At 39.3% G+C, this 18,417-nt stretch overlaps 1 protein-coding gene across 10 annotated transcripts in view; it reads left to right on the forward strand.

Annotated features, from left to right (window-relative positions):
• The window catches only part of ROBO2 (roundabout guidance receptor 2), a 1,536,637-nt gene that overhangs the window by 993,057 nt on the left and 525,163 nt on the right, over positions 1-18,417 (forward strand). The gene's annotated exons all lie outside the window — the stretch shown is intronic.

The raw sequence follows: 18,417 nt of genomic DNA on the forward strand, positions 1-18,417 counted from the left end.
TGAAAGAAGCATGGGAGAATGGCAAAGTTGAAGGATCCAGAGGATCCTAGAAACCTACAAGAAGAACATTATGAAAAGCAGATTTGGGCCCAGGGGTCCTGCTCAAACTAAGGCACCAGCCAAGGACAATACAGGCTGTAAACATCAAACCCCTACCCAGATCTAGCCAATGGACAGGACATTCTCCACAGTTGAGTGTAGAGTGGGGTCTGACTTTCACACCTACTCTGGTGCCTCATATTTGACCAAGTCTCCTGAATGAGGAGACCTGGTGGCACTCAGAGAAAGGATAGCAGGCTACCAAGAAGAGACTTGATACCCTATGAGCATAGACAGGGGGAGGAAATCCCCCTCAGTCACAGTCATAGGGGAGGGGAGTAAGGGGAAAATGGGAGGGAGGGAAGAATGGGAGGATACAATGGATGGAATAACCATTGAGATGTAATATGAATAAATTAATAAAATTTTTTTAAAAAGGATCCAGAGTTCCCAAGTGAACAAGTGAGATCTTCCCAATCCACTGTCTGTTCTAACAAGTAGACTCCACTAGCTGCTTGGCTCCTTCTTAGCTCTGTTTCCTCCCTGCTCACACCAATCCCCATCCATTGGCAGGCTGTTCCTTCCTCCTGAGATGCCATCTTCAGAGTGGATGGATCTTCTAAGGTCTTTGTTTATTTCAGAGGCTTCTATTATGGGAGCTAATCTATACAACAGCAACCTACCCCAGTCCCATTGTACCCCCCTTCCTTTCTGCTTTATTGTCCTCATAAAACGTACAATTCTCTCTCTCTCTCTCTCTCTCTCTCTCTCTCTCTCTCTCTCTCTCTCTCTCTCTCTCTCTCTCTCTCTCTCCTCCCTCCCTCCCTCCCTCCCTCCCTCCCTCCCTGGGTATATAAAGAACATAACCTGTTTTCTTTATTTAGTGTGTTAACTTTAGTGCCTAAGATGGAAACAGTAAACATTCCATAAATATGTTCATATGAAAGAATATTTTTTAGATGTACATATATAGGATGTTGAGATTCAGACCCTGGACAAGTGGCTGAGGTGTCTTTTTAACCAAGGCAGACATGACCTCCCGGTTCTCCCAGCATCCTGCAGTCCCTACCTGTTACAGGGCATGGCTGGAATAACCTGCCCTCTACCCTGAACTATCTAGCCCAGAGGTTAGCTTTCTCTCCTCCATAGGCTCTTCATTGGTTCTCTGTCTCTGTCTCTGTCTCTGTCTCTGTCTCTGTCTCTGTCTCTCTCTGCACACTTTTTCTCTCTCTGTCCCCTTCTGTCTCCCTCTGCATAGTGATTTCACTGACTCCTTCCTGTGAGATCAGTGAACCTCCAAGAGCTTCCTCCAACAAATCTGCATTTATATACTCTAACTTGGGTCGAATTGGCTCATTTCATCAGTGAAAGAATACCTATCATATATTTATTCATACCACACATTTGTGTGGAGATTAGGGGACAAGTAGTGTAGGAGTCTGTTCTCTCCTTTACGATGGGGTGTGCCGGGAAAATACTCAGGTTATCAGCTTTGGAAGCATACGCCTTTACCAGTTTAGCTATCTCTTGCTCAAAGAACATCAATGTTTACATGCAAGTCAAGTCACTATGTAGCTGTGTGTGTGTGTGTGTGTGTGTGTGTGTGTGTGTGTGTGTGCATGCAAAATCATTGATATTCAAAGGACTTGTTTCTTACGTTACATATCTTCTTTCTTCTCATAATTTGTGTGCAGATACTGTAGCCTACATTGTCCCCTTGAAAATCGACCTGCTTGCACAGCATCATGGCTGTGACAAAATATGTGTGTTGAATTTAATACACCTATATGAAATTTCATTGAAATACCCTTTTCTAATATGAGAATGAATGCAAAGCCACATATACAAATATATACAAGGTTATGACTGGGAGTTTTTGGCTCTAGAATAGTTATAGTTATTTTAATATAAACAGATAGAAGCACATAAAGAACACATAAATTTGTTCTGATGCTTTAGAAGTTGGTACTGTGGCCCTTTTATAACAGGCTTCAACACTGCATCCCACAGAATTCATTGTGGTCCATGCGCCCTGACCTCAGAGCCAAGAGACATCACAGAGTATAAGTCTTAAGTTTGTCCCTTGGAACTTATAGCTTTATGCTGGATTTCTTTTATATCAAAGTTTTGGAAACTTCCAGAATATAGGTTGTATCCTATTTGAAAAACTATAATTAAAGTTCACTTTAACAAGGAAAAGATGGATGATTCTGTGACATCATTACACCTATTTGAATACTGCACAAATTCCATCTCCTGGAAACAGTATTAATCCTTTCTTGTAAATTAAAGAGCCACCCAGTAATAGGACTTTTATTACATAGGTGAATAAAAAAATAGAATAACTATGGCATGAGAAGCTCTTATTGAAAAAAATGCATCTTGTAAGTCAATCCTTTTCAAATTTTGCTGTTTGTCAGGAGTGATAACTCAAGCCTTTCATCCCAGCACTGAGAGATTGAGGCAGGCAGCAAGATGACCCTGACTTTGAGGCCAGTCATGGCTACAGATTCAGTCCCTATGTCAAGGAAAAGTCTAAATGGCTGTCAGAGGCAGGCCGGAACTTTTGCAATAAATTCCCAGTGATCATTGTTTATCTCTACCAAGCCCTGAGTCAGCCTGGTAGTCATTTAGAGACCCTCTCAGAATATTGAATAGATCTAGAATATTCCATATTCCAACAGAATAGAGTGCCCCTTTAAAGGTAATTTTTCTTATTAAGTCAATTAGGCATTTTTCAGATTTGCCATTCATTCTATTTTTTCCATAGGATTCGATTTCTTCAATAGCACCTCCCCCCCCCCCCCTAGTTTCTGTGGCTGGAAAGACTTTCTGCTTTGATGTTGAGTCTTCCAATAGGATTAGAGATGCAGTTGTCTATGGATAAAATTCACTTGAAAGAAGAAATATACATTTCTATGAAATCCTTTTATCTTTAAGTGTCAGCTAATATTAGTGCCTTGGTGTAATTTATAATCACTAAACATCACATCCTTAATCTAATAAGAATTGAGGCATTTTTAAGAGAGAGTAGAAAAATAATGATAAAATAAATTAAATTATAGATATATCTTAATTTATAAGATAGATGTGTTTCTGAGGAATTGGCTGTGGAGGTAATTTCTATTAACTGAATTATATTTTTCCATTGACACAGGCTCGTTAATGGAAAGGCAGGATCCTTGGAGTAAGAGACATAACAGAGTGTAGTCGTGAGGCTAAAATGCAAATAGCACAGTAATATAAAATTACTTTAAAGCTATGCATTAAATATCAATTTTAGATGTTGATAAAATTATGATCTCTAAATACATCAAGAATAGTTCACCCCAATTTTAATGCCTTTAGGCACTGGCGAAAATCAGTCAATGGATTAGTTATGAAGAAATACTAGACAACAGACATTTCTGCTTAATTGTTACTGAAACAATGTGCTTTCTCTCTATGTCTTATAACTATGGCTACTATATTTTTTCAAAGATCCTGTGTTCACATTAGTATTACTTTTGTTCCATAATTCTGTTGCACTCTGAGTACCCAATAGAGGGTGTAATCAGAAATTGTGTTTGTAAGTTGTCATCTTTTCAAGTGGATTTGAAGTGACCTAGAGCATTTTGTTTTATCAGTTACCTAGATTTAGTATTTTGTTGAACATGTGTTCCTCAATGGTAAGTTTCCTTTTAGCAACATCTGCCCCAGATACATTCAGGGCAATTAAAATTGTGTGAAATGTTGGTCTTTTAATTTTATCCCTGATTTTTAGGATTATAAATATTTAGTCTAGAAGACTCTAAACTTTTAACATGCTGAGTTTTTAATGACTGCTAATTGGCCCTCTTTCCAATTTTACACTCCCACGTAATAGATAACTTTTTTCTTTGATCTTCCACTGCCTACCCAGGACACTTAGATAAGTTGTCACTTGGAAGATTCTGATGAAACTCTTTCAGCTCACAACAGCGGGCAGGAGAATTTAGTCCTTCCGCAGATAGAGTTGGATGACTCTTACTCACAAGGCGAACTACGAGATCACATATTCACAAAGTGAGTGCAAACTGAGTATGCATCTGAATGCTGCTGTCCCTGTGGCAGCAAACTTAGTAGTTTTTGCTGTGGCTTTCTAAGATGCCTAGGCCCTGCAGGGAAAGGGGCATCGAGTTAGAAGGCCTCACCCTCATACTTATATTACTACTTAAATTGGAAAAGTGTCTCTTACATAATCAGACAGGAGGTGCTGTATCAGAAAAGATTTGATTTTTGCTAATGGAGGGAACAATGGGGCAGCTGGGCACTAGTGGTGGTCAAAAGACCACCTAAGTTTTGCTCTGTTAATTAGAGTCAAGCAAACGAGCTGTGGCTTGGTGGTGATCTTTAACAGGGAGAGGAAGAAAAAAGAAAGTGAGGATAAGGATAAGAAGGCTATTCAACACCAGCGTTGTCTTAGAGCTTTCCAGAATAGTGGAGATCTCATTTGTTTCACTTTGCACATTGTTCTGTCATGTCTGATGATGTGAACGTCATAGATCATCCTCATACTAAGGAATTCTCATGGGCTCATACTTGAAAATTCCTGTTTTCTTTCTCAATAATATCCTTGCTCCTGCATACTGAGCGCTCGAGTTATGAAAACTCTCTGAGAAAGTATTCATTTAACAAAAAGAAAGGAAATATATCATTTCTAGCCAATGTTCCAGGGGAAACTGTGCCGTTTCCCTCCTATCTAGCCCATCATAAAAGCTCTGAGGAAATAATGTTTAAAATCAATTAACCAAGATGGCCAGAATCAATTTAGCAAGCACTGGCTAATGTTTTACTAAAGCAAACTCTCTTTTCTTTAAACATGATTAATATCATTTAAGGGTCTTATTAGTGCACAGTTCTGAAATGTGTGACCACTGTGTACTGAAAGGCTCTTTGTGAAGACATATGGAATTGACAGAAGGCTCAGAAACTTAATATGGCTTTAGTGAAGATATCTTTCCATTTCTTTGATATTTTAAGAGAACGCTGTATTTTGAGTCCACACCCTTGTAAGGCCTACGAAAGGTCACACGAACAGCCACCACCACAATAAAAGCCATAAGGTACTTAGCCAAGGACTATGCATGGTTAATGCAGTTCTAGACAAATTGTAATCCAGTATGACATTTAGCAGTGTTTGTATTGGATAGAATAATAAGACTCAAGGATTTTTAGAATTAAAAGGGGTAACCAGTAAAGCCTATTATTTCTTTTTATTTTGTTTTATTAATTTATTCAGATTACAACTAAATTGTTATCCCATCATTTGTATCCTCCCGTTCTTCCCTCCCTCCCACTTTCACCCTATCCCCCTCACCCTATGACTGAGGGGGACCTCCTCCCCCACTATATGGTCATAGGCTATCATGTCTCATCTTGGTAGCCTGTTTATTCTTTCTCTAAGTGCCACCAGGCTCCTCACCAGGAGGAGGTGGTCAAGTATGGGGCACCAGAGTTCATGTCAGAGTCAGTCCCCGCTCTCCACATAACTGTGGAGAATGCCCTGTCCATTGGCTAGATCAGAGTAGGGGTTCAATATTTACTACTTGTATCGTCCTTGGTTAGTGCAAAAGTTTGAGCAGACACCCATGGGCCCCGATCCACCCATCATGATGTTCTTCTTGTAGATTTCTAAGACCCTCTGGGTCCTTCTATTTCCCCATCTCCTATATTTTTCTTACCTAGAGTCCCAATGGGATGTCCTCACATCTATCCCAAATCCTGGTAAGTGAAGGCTTTCATGAGACATGCCTTTTGGGCTAGTGCTTTATTATTATTATTATTATTTATTAATTCATTCATATTACATCTCAATTGTTATTCCATCCCGTCTATCCTCCCATTCCTCCCTTCCTCCTGCTTTCACCCTATTCCCCTCCCCTATGACTGTGATTGAGGGGGACCTCTTCCCCCTGAATATGATCCTATGGTATCAAGTCTCTCCTTGGTAGTCTGCTATCCTTCCACTGACTGCCATCAGGCCTCCCCATACAGGTGACATGGTCAAATATGGGGCACCAGAGTTCGTGTGAAAGTCAGTCCCTACTCTACACTTAACTGTGGAGAATGTCCTGTCCTTTGGCTAGATATGGGTAGGAGTTTGATGCTCACTGCACATATTGTCCTTGGTTGGTGCCATAGTTAAGCAGAACCCCTGGGCCCAGATCCACCCATCATAGTGTTCTTCTTGTAGGTTCTAGTGCCCAACTATAAGTGAGTATATACCATGTGAGTCTTTCTGCTTCTGGGTTAACTTACTCAGTATGATCATTTCTAGTTCCACCCATTTGTCCACAAATTTCGGGATTTCCTTTTTTTTTTTTTTCTTTTTTAATAGCTGAGTAATATTCCATGGTGTCAATGTACCAGAGTTTCTTTACCCGTTCTTCAACTGAGGGACATTTAGTCTGTTTCCAGGTCCTAAGCCTATTATTTCAAAACTACTTAAAAAGCTCTTTTTCATATCTCCTGATAAGAACCCTAGTGTGTACAAATGCTTTAAAAATGGATGTGTGTGAAAAGCATGCATGAGTTGAACCTAGACCCCATCATATGTAGCAGATGTGCAGCAACCTCATGATGTGTGTCCCCTAACAATGGGAGTAGGTGCTGTCTCCAACTCTGTTGCCTGCCTTCGAATCTCTTTTTACTAGCTGGGTGCTTTATCTGGCTTCAGCGGAAAAGGATTTCTTAGTCCTGCTTTGACTTGAGGTGCCAGTACCTCCCACCCCCCAGTCTCCCCTTCTCTGAGAAGGAGAAGAAATAGGAGGAGGGGTGTGGCTGTGAGGAGAGGAGGGAGGGGCTTAGGATCAGGCTGTACAATCAATCAATCAATCAATCAATCAATAATGGAAGAGAAAAATACATGTACATGGCCTTGCTGAGAGCATTGGCTGCTCTTTCAGATCCCAGGTTCGATTCTCAGCGTTCACATAGTATCTCACAACTGTTTGTAACTCCATTTCAATGAGACCTCACACCCACTTTAAGGTTCTACCCACACCAATAGTTGGAGTACAGATAGGCATACTGGAAAAATACACATACAAGTTTAAAATTACTGTTGTTTTTTTTTTTTAACTTAATAGTGCATCTGCTGTGACAGCAAGAAGGGCTTATCTAAGTTAGGCCTTCTGCATTGTTTTTCATACTAACTTCTTGCCAAATGGTCTGTAAGCCAAGCAGCTGTTGTGCAGCCTTCACTTGGTAGAGAACTGAAAGCTACTGCATTATCATAGCTCAGCCTCCTTTGCGCAGCTTGTCCATCCTCTGGGATGGGACCCATTCTGGGAACTGACTCATTCTGTGATCTGTTCTGCCCGTTAGTTGTGAGTGTGCTCATGGGTTGCTTCCTGACACCTATTTCCACTTTTATTTGCTTTCTTCATAAGATATTACTACCGTGAGTTAAATCCAGGCAAAGATAAATGAATTTTTTATAAAAGAAGTATACATGTTCTCTGTTGATTGTACATAGTGGCATTTTCACTATCTTCCTGTGCATTCAAATTCAAATCTGTGAGTGTTTGAACTTTGAACTCTATAGAGGAAGTTCCTGCTTTAATCTAATGCACCTTCTGACTCTTGCTGTCACCATCCTCACGTGTATGAGAAAAACTTTTGGTTCCTAGAGAAGAACGTGCCCATTCCAGTCCCAGGAGGCTTGTGGTGGGAAACCTGGCCCTACTGTTCAGTAACCCTGGGCTTCTCCTTGACCTCCTTCTCCCCTGTGTGCTCAGATAACATGAACCCAGAGGGAGCAGTGATACTGATCACAGAAGAACCTTCCTTCACGCATGAATTCTGCAAGCGTGGGTATTACTGCATATTTCTTTCTGAAGTACATTTTACATATTATAATACGTACTAGATTTAGGACCTTGTCTCAGCTGTGTGGTTTGGGGGAGACTTCTCAGTCACCTCTGAGCCTTCATCAATATCAGATGCCAGTCTTAATTAATCGACTCTACCTCAGAAGCCCAGCACAGTGATCTTAATACATATTCTTATGGAACCAGGAAATCTGTGTTTTGTCTAGAATTTTAAAGCGAAATAAAAATACCATAAGCCCAGAAAGTGAAGCGGAAGGCTGCTGGGATGTGAGTAGTCCAAGGCTGCCTTGGACTTGGTATTTAATTTCAGAAACTGTGAAGTGGAAAAATAATCAGCCTTGGAGCCCATGACCCTCCATCTTCTAAATTCAAAGGAAATGAGATCAAAACAAAACAACCACAACACAAAACCTCACCGTGAAAAGAGGATAAAGCAGATAGATGGGAGAAGCATCCCTGATTTATGAAGAGAAGATTTGACCCCATCAGAGATAGCTGCAAATAGCTCTCAGGACCCAAGAAATTAAAGCATATCAGAAAGAGATCAGCTTTATTCTCCTTTCACAATAATTTCACAGAACCAGTTCAAGAAGAGTACGCAAGAGATGCTGACATTAAAACAAATTGAGAAAATTTATATGTGTATTACATTTCATCTTCTAGAAAATGTCGTTGAATTCTCATATAAAACATTTACTTAAACAAGCTTGAGGAAAGGAAAATGAGGTGCATAGTCTTTGGATATTTAATATGAAGTGTCTGCTGTATTTAATAAACCTTCTATGATGACTCTTTATTATTTTTATGAGCTATATCATGAATAAAAGTGTAAATAATTATATAAGATTCTTTAGATATAAGGCAGCATATTGTAGCATTTTTATTTGTTTCCTGATTTATGTTAAGTGAATATTTAGCTAATTTTTATTTGTTTTCTGATTTATGTTAAGCGAACATCTCAACCACTGCTTTCATATAGGAAAACATAATATGGTATATTTGACATGAGAAAGTTAATAAGGTCTTACCAATTCGGAAATGATATTTAACTATCTTATCAATACCTTTCAGTAACTCAGTGCAGTACTTCTGTGCACATGTGTTGTTTTCAGGTTTGTGCAAGCTTATGTCTGTGCATGTCCATACATGTAGAAGTGAGGGGTTGAAGCTGAGTGCCGTCTTCTAGCTCTTTCCCCTTAGCTTTGGAGATAAGGTCTTTTGTTAGATCTGCCATTCATTGTTTTGGCTATCTGGACTTGGGAGCAAAGGTCAGGAATCCTCTGTGCCCCACTCCCAGAACTGGAATTCCAAGCTTCTTATGTTCTTTCTGGAGCTCCTACTCAGTTTTCCATGCTAATACAGGAAAGTGTTTTATATACTAAGCTATCTTCCAAGCCTATCATTATTTTATTGTTGTTTTTGTTGCTCGGTTGCCTGGATTTTAGAGATACTCAGTAAATTAACAGAGGTTTTTTTAAAGTGTAAATCAACTCTGGCCTCATTTTTGAGCTTTGCATGATTGCTTGTCAGAAGTGATGGCTCATTGTCCACTGCTGGATTGCCAAGAACAAACATCCCCACCTGGCTAGGATACAGCCTCACCATCTCTCTTCTTCTTGTGGTTCCTCTAGCATCCACACAGGATCAAAAGTCATAGCAATGGTCCTGGAGTAGAACTTCAAGTAAGTTACTACAAATCCAGAATGAGTTCGCATAGTCCATTCTGTTTATTATGTCAAAATACCACCAACCAGGTAGATTACAAACAATAGGAGCCCACTGCTTATAGTTGTGGGGACCAAAACGTCCCAAATCGAAGTTTCAGCAGATGTGTTGGCTCATGTATAGAAAACAAGTACTAATTGTGTTCTCACAAGATATAAGAGAGAAAGCCAACCTCACAGGGCTCTCTTTTTACAAAGCTTTATAAATCTCATTCCCGAGGTCCCTGTTTTCATGTTCTAATCAACTCTCAGAGGGCCCCCCTATTGATACCATCACCTTAGGGATTACATTTCAACACATGAATTCAAGGGAGAAACAAAATTCAGCTGATCATATGAATGTCTCAGTCATAAGTATTAAAGAAGACACACACACACACACACACACACAGAGGGAGAGAGAGAGAGAGAGAGAGAGAGAGAGAGAGAGAGAGAGAGAGAGAGAGAGAGAGAAACTTCTGTGTGCACTAGATAATACCAGGACACTTTTCGTGGGCAGATGATCTTCAAGGAATCAGAAAGGAAAAGTGTTACAGGATAATTTCAAGAGAAGAAATGACCCATAGGGAGAACCAAAGTGAGGAATCCTTGTTCCTCTGCATTTTAACACGTTGACGTCAGATAAATTTTGAATGACTATTTCTGTTGCAAGCATTTATGTCCTAGAAAAGTTTATATCCCACTTTCTAGATATCCTACATTTATATCCTACTTCAAAAGTGCCATGGAAGCCTGGGTCTAAAAACAAGAAGAAACTAGTTGGCTACCACATTACTAAGGTCAAAACTTTGGTACCTAACTCCAGACAGATTTGGCGTTGAGCCCCGACTCTATCACTTGTGGCTGTTTGACTTGGTGATGTGCATTAGGTGTGAGGGAGACTTGACAATGGGGTTTCAAAGAGTTTTCATCAAGCTCAAATGAGACACTGTTATAGAAATGCTTACGACAGCACAGTTGGGCACAATAATTGCTTCTAGCCATTATGACTTCCAATCTACTTAAAACTATTAAGGAGGCTCTGTTGTTTTGTGAAGGACGACTAGGGAGAATTATTTAAGAAATGAACACTGAGGAGATTTTTGGGAAAAATAATTTAGACACTCATCATATCCTGTACTAAAATGGAAAATATATCTTTGTTTTATGGTTAAATATAAAACCAAAGCCACAAGCAAAGCAGTAAAACTGAGTGCTGAATAATTTATCTAATATCTATAAGGGAGGAAATTCATAAATATAAAAGCCTTCATGAAGCAGAAGCACATATTCACAGTTGGTGAGAGTGTAAATATTTTTTTGTTTTGCTCAGAAACATTATTACAATGCAATGCATGTTTAAAACTTTAACAGTGTACATGTCTTTTGAGTTAGTAGAGTCAATCTAATTAAACAAATGCTTAAAAGATAATAAGCAATGAAAAACTTGAACAATGGTTTATGGAACACTATTCTCCAACCAGTATTGTTTGTGCTAGGCAACAAAACAATAAACAATCCTGGAGGTAGTCTTAATGTCCAACAATAAAGGATTACTAAGTAAAATATCATGTCTAAACTTTAAAATATAAAATCATCAAAAAATCATGGCTAAGTGGGCAAAAGCTGACTATAGAAAAATGAGAAATGTTACAATAATGTTCTGAGAAAAATGGCAATATACTTAATGAATGTGTTTATTTCTTGACTATCAAAGAATGAGTTCTGTAAGCTCTTTTCCTTAGGCTTGTTACTGTTTAAACATCTATAAAAAGCCAGAGAAGTGACTCTAATGTTATGATGTTAGTAGTAGCACCATTTATCCTTTTTTTAAAGTGCACAATTCAGGCCTGTGCCTGAAATCCCAGCACTTAGGGAGGCAGAGGCAGGTGAATTGCTAGGAATTTGAGGCCAGCCATTGAGTCCAGGGCAGACAAGGCTACACAGAGAAACCTTGTCTTAAAAAACCAACCAACCAAACAACAACAGCAAAGTACACATTCCATTGGCATCCGGTACCTGTACTTCCTCCCCACCAACAGCAGAAACTCTGACCATTAAATGATTATCCCTGTTCTTTCTCCTGGCTCTGACAGCCATCCTACTTTTGTCTCTATATATTCAACTGCTCACAGAATGTAATGAAGGAGACTCGGGATGTTTTTGGTTCCTTAAGATTGGCTTGGGGGCCTGGAAAGAAAAGATAATCTGTGGGTTGTGGCCTTCTCTGTGACAAGCTGGAGGCCTAATTCAGATATGAGGCCTCTGGGAAGATATGAGGGAAACTCTACTTGAGACCCTTAGTAGCAGGGCCCATGGACACTGAAGAGGACACCTAACTAGACAAGACCCCTAGTGGAGGGGGAAGACACCAGTCCACCCACAAAATCTTTGAACCAAAACTCACTTTGCCTACAAGACATGCAGGGATAAAGATAGAACAGATAGAGCAGAGATTGAGGGAATGTCCAACAATGTCTGGCCCAACCCAAGATCCACCCCATGGAAGAGAGCCAACCTCTGTCATTGTTAACGATACTCTGCTATGCTTGCAGACAGGAGCCTATCAGAGTTGTCCTCTGAGAGGCTTCACCCAGCAGCAGTTGGAAACATGCTGAGACTCACAATCAAACATTTGGTGAAGGATAGGGAGTCTAGTGGAAAATTGGGGGGGAGGGCAGAGAAAAAAGGACCCGAGGAGACAAGAGCTCCACGAGAAGATTAACAGATCCAACTAACCAGGGCCCACAGGGACCTGTGGAGTCTGAAACATCAACCAAGGACCACTCAAGGACTAGACTTAAGTCCTCTACATACATGTAGCTGATGGGCAGCTCAGGCTTCATGTGGGTCCACTAGTAAGGCGAGAAGGGGCTGTCTCTGAAGTGGACTCTGTTGCTTGCTTGCTTTTCCATCACCTTTCCCTGGAGGAGCTGCCTCAACAGGCCATATGAGAAAGGGACAGAATCAGTCCTGATGCAACTTGGTTTGAGCTGGAGTGGGTGGGTAGGGAAGCTCCCCTTTTATGAGGAGTAGGGAGAGTAGGACTAGGAGGAGAGGAGAGAGTAGGCTATGATCAGGATGTCAAGGGAATATTAATAAACACATTAATAAAAAAGAGAGAGAGGAAAGAGAAAAAAGAGATTGGCTTGGATATGAACAAGTACAGAAATCATTTCTTCTTCTTCTCCCTGAAAACAGTGGAAAATAAACCAAGTAAGTGGTTCAAAATTAAAATCGTGTAAAAGTACCAAACAAGCACTTACCGTTGCAACAAATATTGGGACATTTATACTTGCCTAAAATTTATGTAATGGTCTATGGTAATTTAACTACCTTTTATATTTAAAATGGGCTTAGTATTTTTAGAGCTTAAAAAATTGAAAGGTTGCTTAAAATATATCTTACTAAAAAGTAATTTAAGAGAGCAATCACCTCATTATCAATTTAGAATTTACCTAAAATATTTCTTTCAAATATAAAGACAACCAGAAAGAAGAAATCAGAACCTGTCTATGATTATCAAATTCTTATGGAAAGTAATTGTCTCTCAATTTGGTGAGCCTGTGGGCTATGATAATGCAACCAAAGCTATTTTCAGAAATATTCAGATTGTATGTAAATGACATAAGGAATATAAAATTGAACAATAAATGTATCATATGTTTATTTTGGAAAATAACCAAATCATATGTTTATTTAGGAACACCTAGAGCTTATTTCATAGTAACATTAGAATCTTTAATATTCAAGTTAGAAAAATATGGTATTAATGTAATATTTTCTTCAGTCCTCAAAATTCAGATTTATTCTACACAATGCCTCATGTGACAAATACATAGCAGGTCAGTAGATATGATAAGAACACGCTGTCTAGAGTTCATCTGCTTCCTTTATGTTTTAATGCTGCTCTAAGATGGCTGTTGTCGAGATCGGTTTGGTATTTCCACACTAACTCCTGAGTTTTAGTAGCCAGAGCATTGTCTTAACATTTCATCACAGGTCAAGTCACGGCCCCAGACAGTTTTCAGAAGGAGCAGATGAAAAAAAGGATACAGAAAGGTAAGGTGGGTTGTCAAGGACAAGAAGTGCAAAGCATTAAGATATTATGTTTGTATTGTTTTCAATGTTAGTGTCAAGTCAGAAGCAAATGCAAACGTGAGCTGAAGCACATGAACGTCAGGTGCTGCCCAATCCCATCTGTGCTTGTTTTCCTACCACGCTTCCCAACCTCTAGAAACCAGCATCCTATCTTAAGATCAACAATTTTAGCTTCCTCTTTGAAAGGAAGATACATGAGGCTGTCTTCTTATTTTAGAAGAAAGTAATAAATTCTAGTTCTCACAGTACTTTAAAGGTGACTATATTTCAGAATAACATTTTGTGTTGTTTACGGATGAATTAGGAAAGAGGTGCTTGCAGAGTCCAAATGTAAAGAAATGATAAGGAGACGGAAATAACATTTACCTTGATTTTTATCAGTGCGTTCTCTTGCAATTTCACACCGTGTCCATAAATACCCTTATGCTATTTTGTAAAAACAGGAGTGGGTTGTTTTACTGACTGCAGATAAAACTACAGAGAATGCAGAGAACAACAGTTGGTGAAAAAATAAGTAAGCATACCTAAAGCCACAATGCAGCCCTTAGTGAGAACAGTGAACTTCAAGTAAAAGCCAGACTTGATAGAATGTATTGAGAAAAGTGACAGTTAAAGAGTTTGAACTCTACACTGATAAACTGAATTAAATGTTGGAATCTGGATACTGTGAATTTGTCCTGGATGGCATTTAGAAAAATAATAATACAGCTAAAGGGAGAAAATTAATTTAAATTTTGTTTGTAGAATCTAAATCTTATATTATTGTCTGGGAACATGTTTTACGATTACTTTTGTCCTCAAATTTACGGTTTTGTTTGGAATTTGTGAATTCACAGCATAATGCAAGGGTATGTTTTGGAATACAGGAGCCTCAAAAATAGATGCATTGGCACATCAGTGTGGTGACCTCTTTTTTTTTTTTTTAACCTTTCTCTACCTTTTTTTTCCTGTTAGAGAATATTTTTCTTTCTTTTTCTTTTTTGACAGATGGATTGTTCTTGCAGAGTAAATTAATTTAGTGTGCCTTCTGTAAAAAGCCTGTCACCAGGAGACAGGGTGGTGACTCCCACCATTCAGAATGTGCTTAGTTACATCTAAAGGAAGTAGCCATAAACTTCAAGCACAAAATGTTATGGTGACAAGAAAAAGCCTAAATTATTATTGTTTCGCATCTGAGATCGACTGGGGTCCTCTGCTCCCTAGGTCTCAGTTTTTATTTTGGACTTCCTTTTCTAATAAGTATTTAAGCTTGCCATCAGATCTTACCCTCATATAAAATTGTCTCTTGTTATAAGACTTCTATTACCATGCCTGACCTTGCAAACAAGATGTAATAGAATATTTCCTCAATGACAACAGTAATTAAATTTGTGGAAACGTTGCAGTTTCTTGGGTGAAACTCATTTAAATATGAATTTATTGTTCAGGGCAAAACCAACATTATGTTCTGCAGTGGCTTGGAAATTTAGTTAACATGATATCTAACAAGTTCCTCCAAGAACAGACAAATTGCTCCCCGTTGAACAAAAAGGGGGATGGCATAAGGTCAGACAAAAGATTCTTGATTCATGTGAATTTCTTTTGAAATGCAAATGACCATGAGGAATCTTTACAAGTCTCTTAGAAAAAGTCTCCTGGGTGGTATTATTTGTAGTGAGCAGGCTGAGAATGGGCCTGCAGTGTGATAATGGAAAGTCTTGGAGTCTTAGCGTTTGGGGGTTAACAAGCATCTATCCCTAGAGCGCTTGCCAGAGATGCACACATCAATCTTGGCATCATCCCTTGACAGGCATTTCCCTCGCTGCCGCTTTCACTTGGGTGGTTTACAGCTCTACTTCTTAGGAGGTACCTGATAAGGGAGCATGCTCAACACTACGATAGGGAGATAATACGGCTGGGCTGAGTCACCACCCATTTCAATTACTGATTGATTGTAAAAGGCTGCCTTCCTCATGATCATCATCATCATCATCATGTTGGCTGTCAAATGAAATGTTTGTTAAAATGGTAGACAACAACAGAAAGGTATATGAGTCCTCAGCGGTATGAATTCTTCCATCTTAGGATTTTTAATTAATGTATCTTTATGGGATTTCTGTATCCCATTTGCTGTCTAGGGATAAATTCTGACCTCCATGATTCTGGCTTTAGCATGAGGCAGATGCGTTTTTCTCAAAGAATATGATGAATCTGCTGTGAGGAGTGAAGACCTGTTGTAGTATTATTACCTAGCCTGACAGAGATGCTGCTGACATTTGGATAGTCTCAGTTAAAAACATGCATAGGGGGCCTTATGGTAAGGAACTGAGTTCAAATCTCTTGCATTCAAAGAAGCAAGTGTGGCTGCATAGGTATACAACACCAGTGTCAGGGTACAGAGACAGACAAGCATGACACTATCTTATAGAGGTGAGCTTCAGGGTCATTGAGAAAACCCGTATCAAGGGAAGGATGGAGAAGATGACCCAGGGAAGACATCCTATGTTGGCATAGAAGTATATGTTAGCAAGCAAACATATACCACATATGTAGTATATGCATTCACATAGATGCACACACAACATTCACACACCACAAACGAACGAGGAAGCCAGAACAAAATACAAGATCAGTGGGATGGATCACAAGGCCAGATGATCAGAAGACACACTACTTCATATCATTAGCACCCACAGTAACATGCTTGACAGAATCTAAAGCTAGAAGCAATGGTAGACTCAGACCCGAGCATAGATTACAGAGATGAGTACACAGAAATAGCTTCAACCTGTTCAAAATGTATAATAGAACATTTGTTTAAGGGACGGGTGGGGGAGGGGAATTATATTTCTGAGGGCATTATTCCAATATTGTAACTTTAGTGATAAGGAAATAAAATCCCAGAAGGCAAGGGGTATCCTTGAGATGGGAGTCACTCATGTTCTGCCCCAGTGCATATCAGTAAGCAGTGGATATTGTAGAGGAGCTAATGAAATAACAAGCAACCCCCACTCCACATTTTATTTTATCCTGATCCCTGAGGCTTTTCCTGCCTTAGACACATGCCCAATTAAAAAATAAAAGATATATTTTAGATTTTTGACCTTGATATAAAAGCATTATTAAAGCAGCAGTTCTTTAGGAGTAGTTAATGGATTTCTAACTAAGAAAATAGAATCATGCTGCTACTTATCAAACATTCAGATTCCAAAAACCCTAAATTATATAAGCCCTGAAAAGGCATGTCGTCAGCATCAAGTAGAACTTGAAAGCATTTTTGCAGATGGGCAAATATAATTTTATTGCTCAGTTGGAGCACTGGTATTTCATGGGGAAAAAGGAATATAAGTCTGACAAACAATAATGTTAATAATCCCTGTCTCTGTCTTTCTGATGGCGGAACCTAAAGGCAATATCACAGCATAAGAAGATACCTCTGTCTTAGTTTTGGAGACATCCGGTGACTGCTTCCTCCATCATGGCCGGCTTTTCCTTTATCCCACTTCACTTTTCTTTCTCAGCTGTTTGGTTTGTTTTACCTTACTTCTTCAAAGTTGTGGCAAATAAAGAGGAGAACTGCTCCCCGGATCCTCTACTTCACAGAGTGACAACACGGTTCTTATCTTCGGAGTGCTCTGTACACCTCCTATTTGAGGAAAACAATGATTAACAGGGACTCAGTCAACACAGTAGAATGGAAAGCGGACTTTACTTGGTAGTAGTCTCTGGTTTGGGTGTTTGTTTAGTCTTGTACTCTTGTTGTTTGCTTTTCTCAGAGCCTCAATTACAGCCGTAATGAATAAGAACTGCTCACTACTGCTCTCACCCATTTTATATCCTTTAAAAATGTCTCTGAACCACCTCACATTTCATGTGTGTTTGTCCTGGCTTGGAGCACAGAAGGCTCCTTGCTTTACTCCACTGTTGCTTCCATGTTTCCAGGTGGCTGTTCGTGGACGGACATCTTCTTTTTGAAGTGGCTCTCATTTCATTCTTCATTATCTTGGTGATTTTCACAGAACTGAGAATCTTTCGCTTCTTTTTCTCAGTAAGTCTCTATCACATCAACTTTGGTGCTGAAAAGGACACCTAGTTCCGTGACCACTCCAGGACATCAGTGTATCTTATGTATTCATTTGTTTCAAGCTCTTGATGTGGATTTCATGTATGTCCCTCAGGATAAATACAGCTTGGGGCAGACTTCCCTCTTTATTGTAAACAATACCTTAGACTGAAACTAAGAAATAAGTTAGTGTCATTCTTCATGAGGTGTTATTCTTTCAACTTGGCTTAAGATTTCTAGGGTCTCTCTCTTTCTCTGTCCCCCACAGTGTGTGTGTGTGTGTGTGTGTGTGTGTGTGTGTGTGTGTGTGTGTGTGTATGTGTGTGTGTGTGTGTGTATGTGTGTTTGAGCTTGTTTGTGTGTGTGTGTGTGTGTGTGTTTGAGCTTGTTTGTGTGTGTGTGTGTGTGTGTGTGTGTGTGTGTATGTGTGTGTGCATGGGGTGTATTTATCCGTTTCTATCAATTGTCATATGATTAGCTGGTCCTCTCAGGACTAGTACAGTTGTGAAAAAATTGCCCCAGTAGCACAGTGTGGATCACTTCTGGAAAGTCAACAACTGGAGAATATTTGTTTGTTCTTGTTTTTCATTTTTATTTTTTAGAAAAGCATGGGGGAAAAACCAAACTGATGTAGTGGTGACAGAGATATAAGGCTTGGCTCACACTTTCCCTTATTTTA

The sequence above is a fragment of the Acomys minous genome (genome assembly GCF_964271855.1).
Source record: "Acomys minous genome assembly, chromosome: 11".
Classification (NCBI taxonomy): domain Eukaryota; kingdom Metazoa; phylum Chordata; class Mammalia; order Rodentia; family Muridae; genus Acomys; species Acomys minous.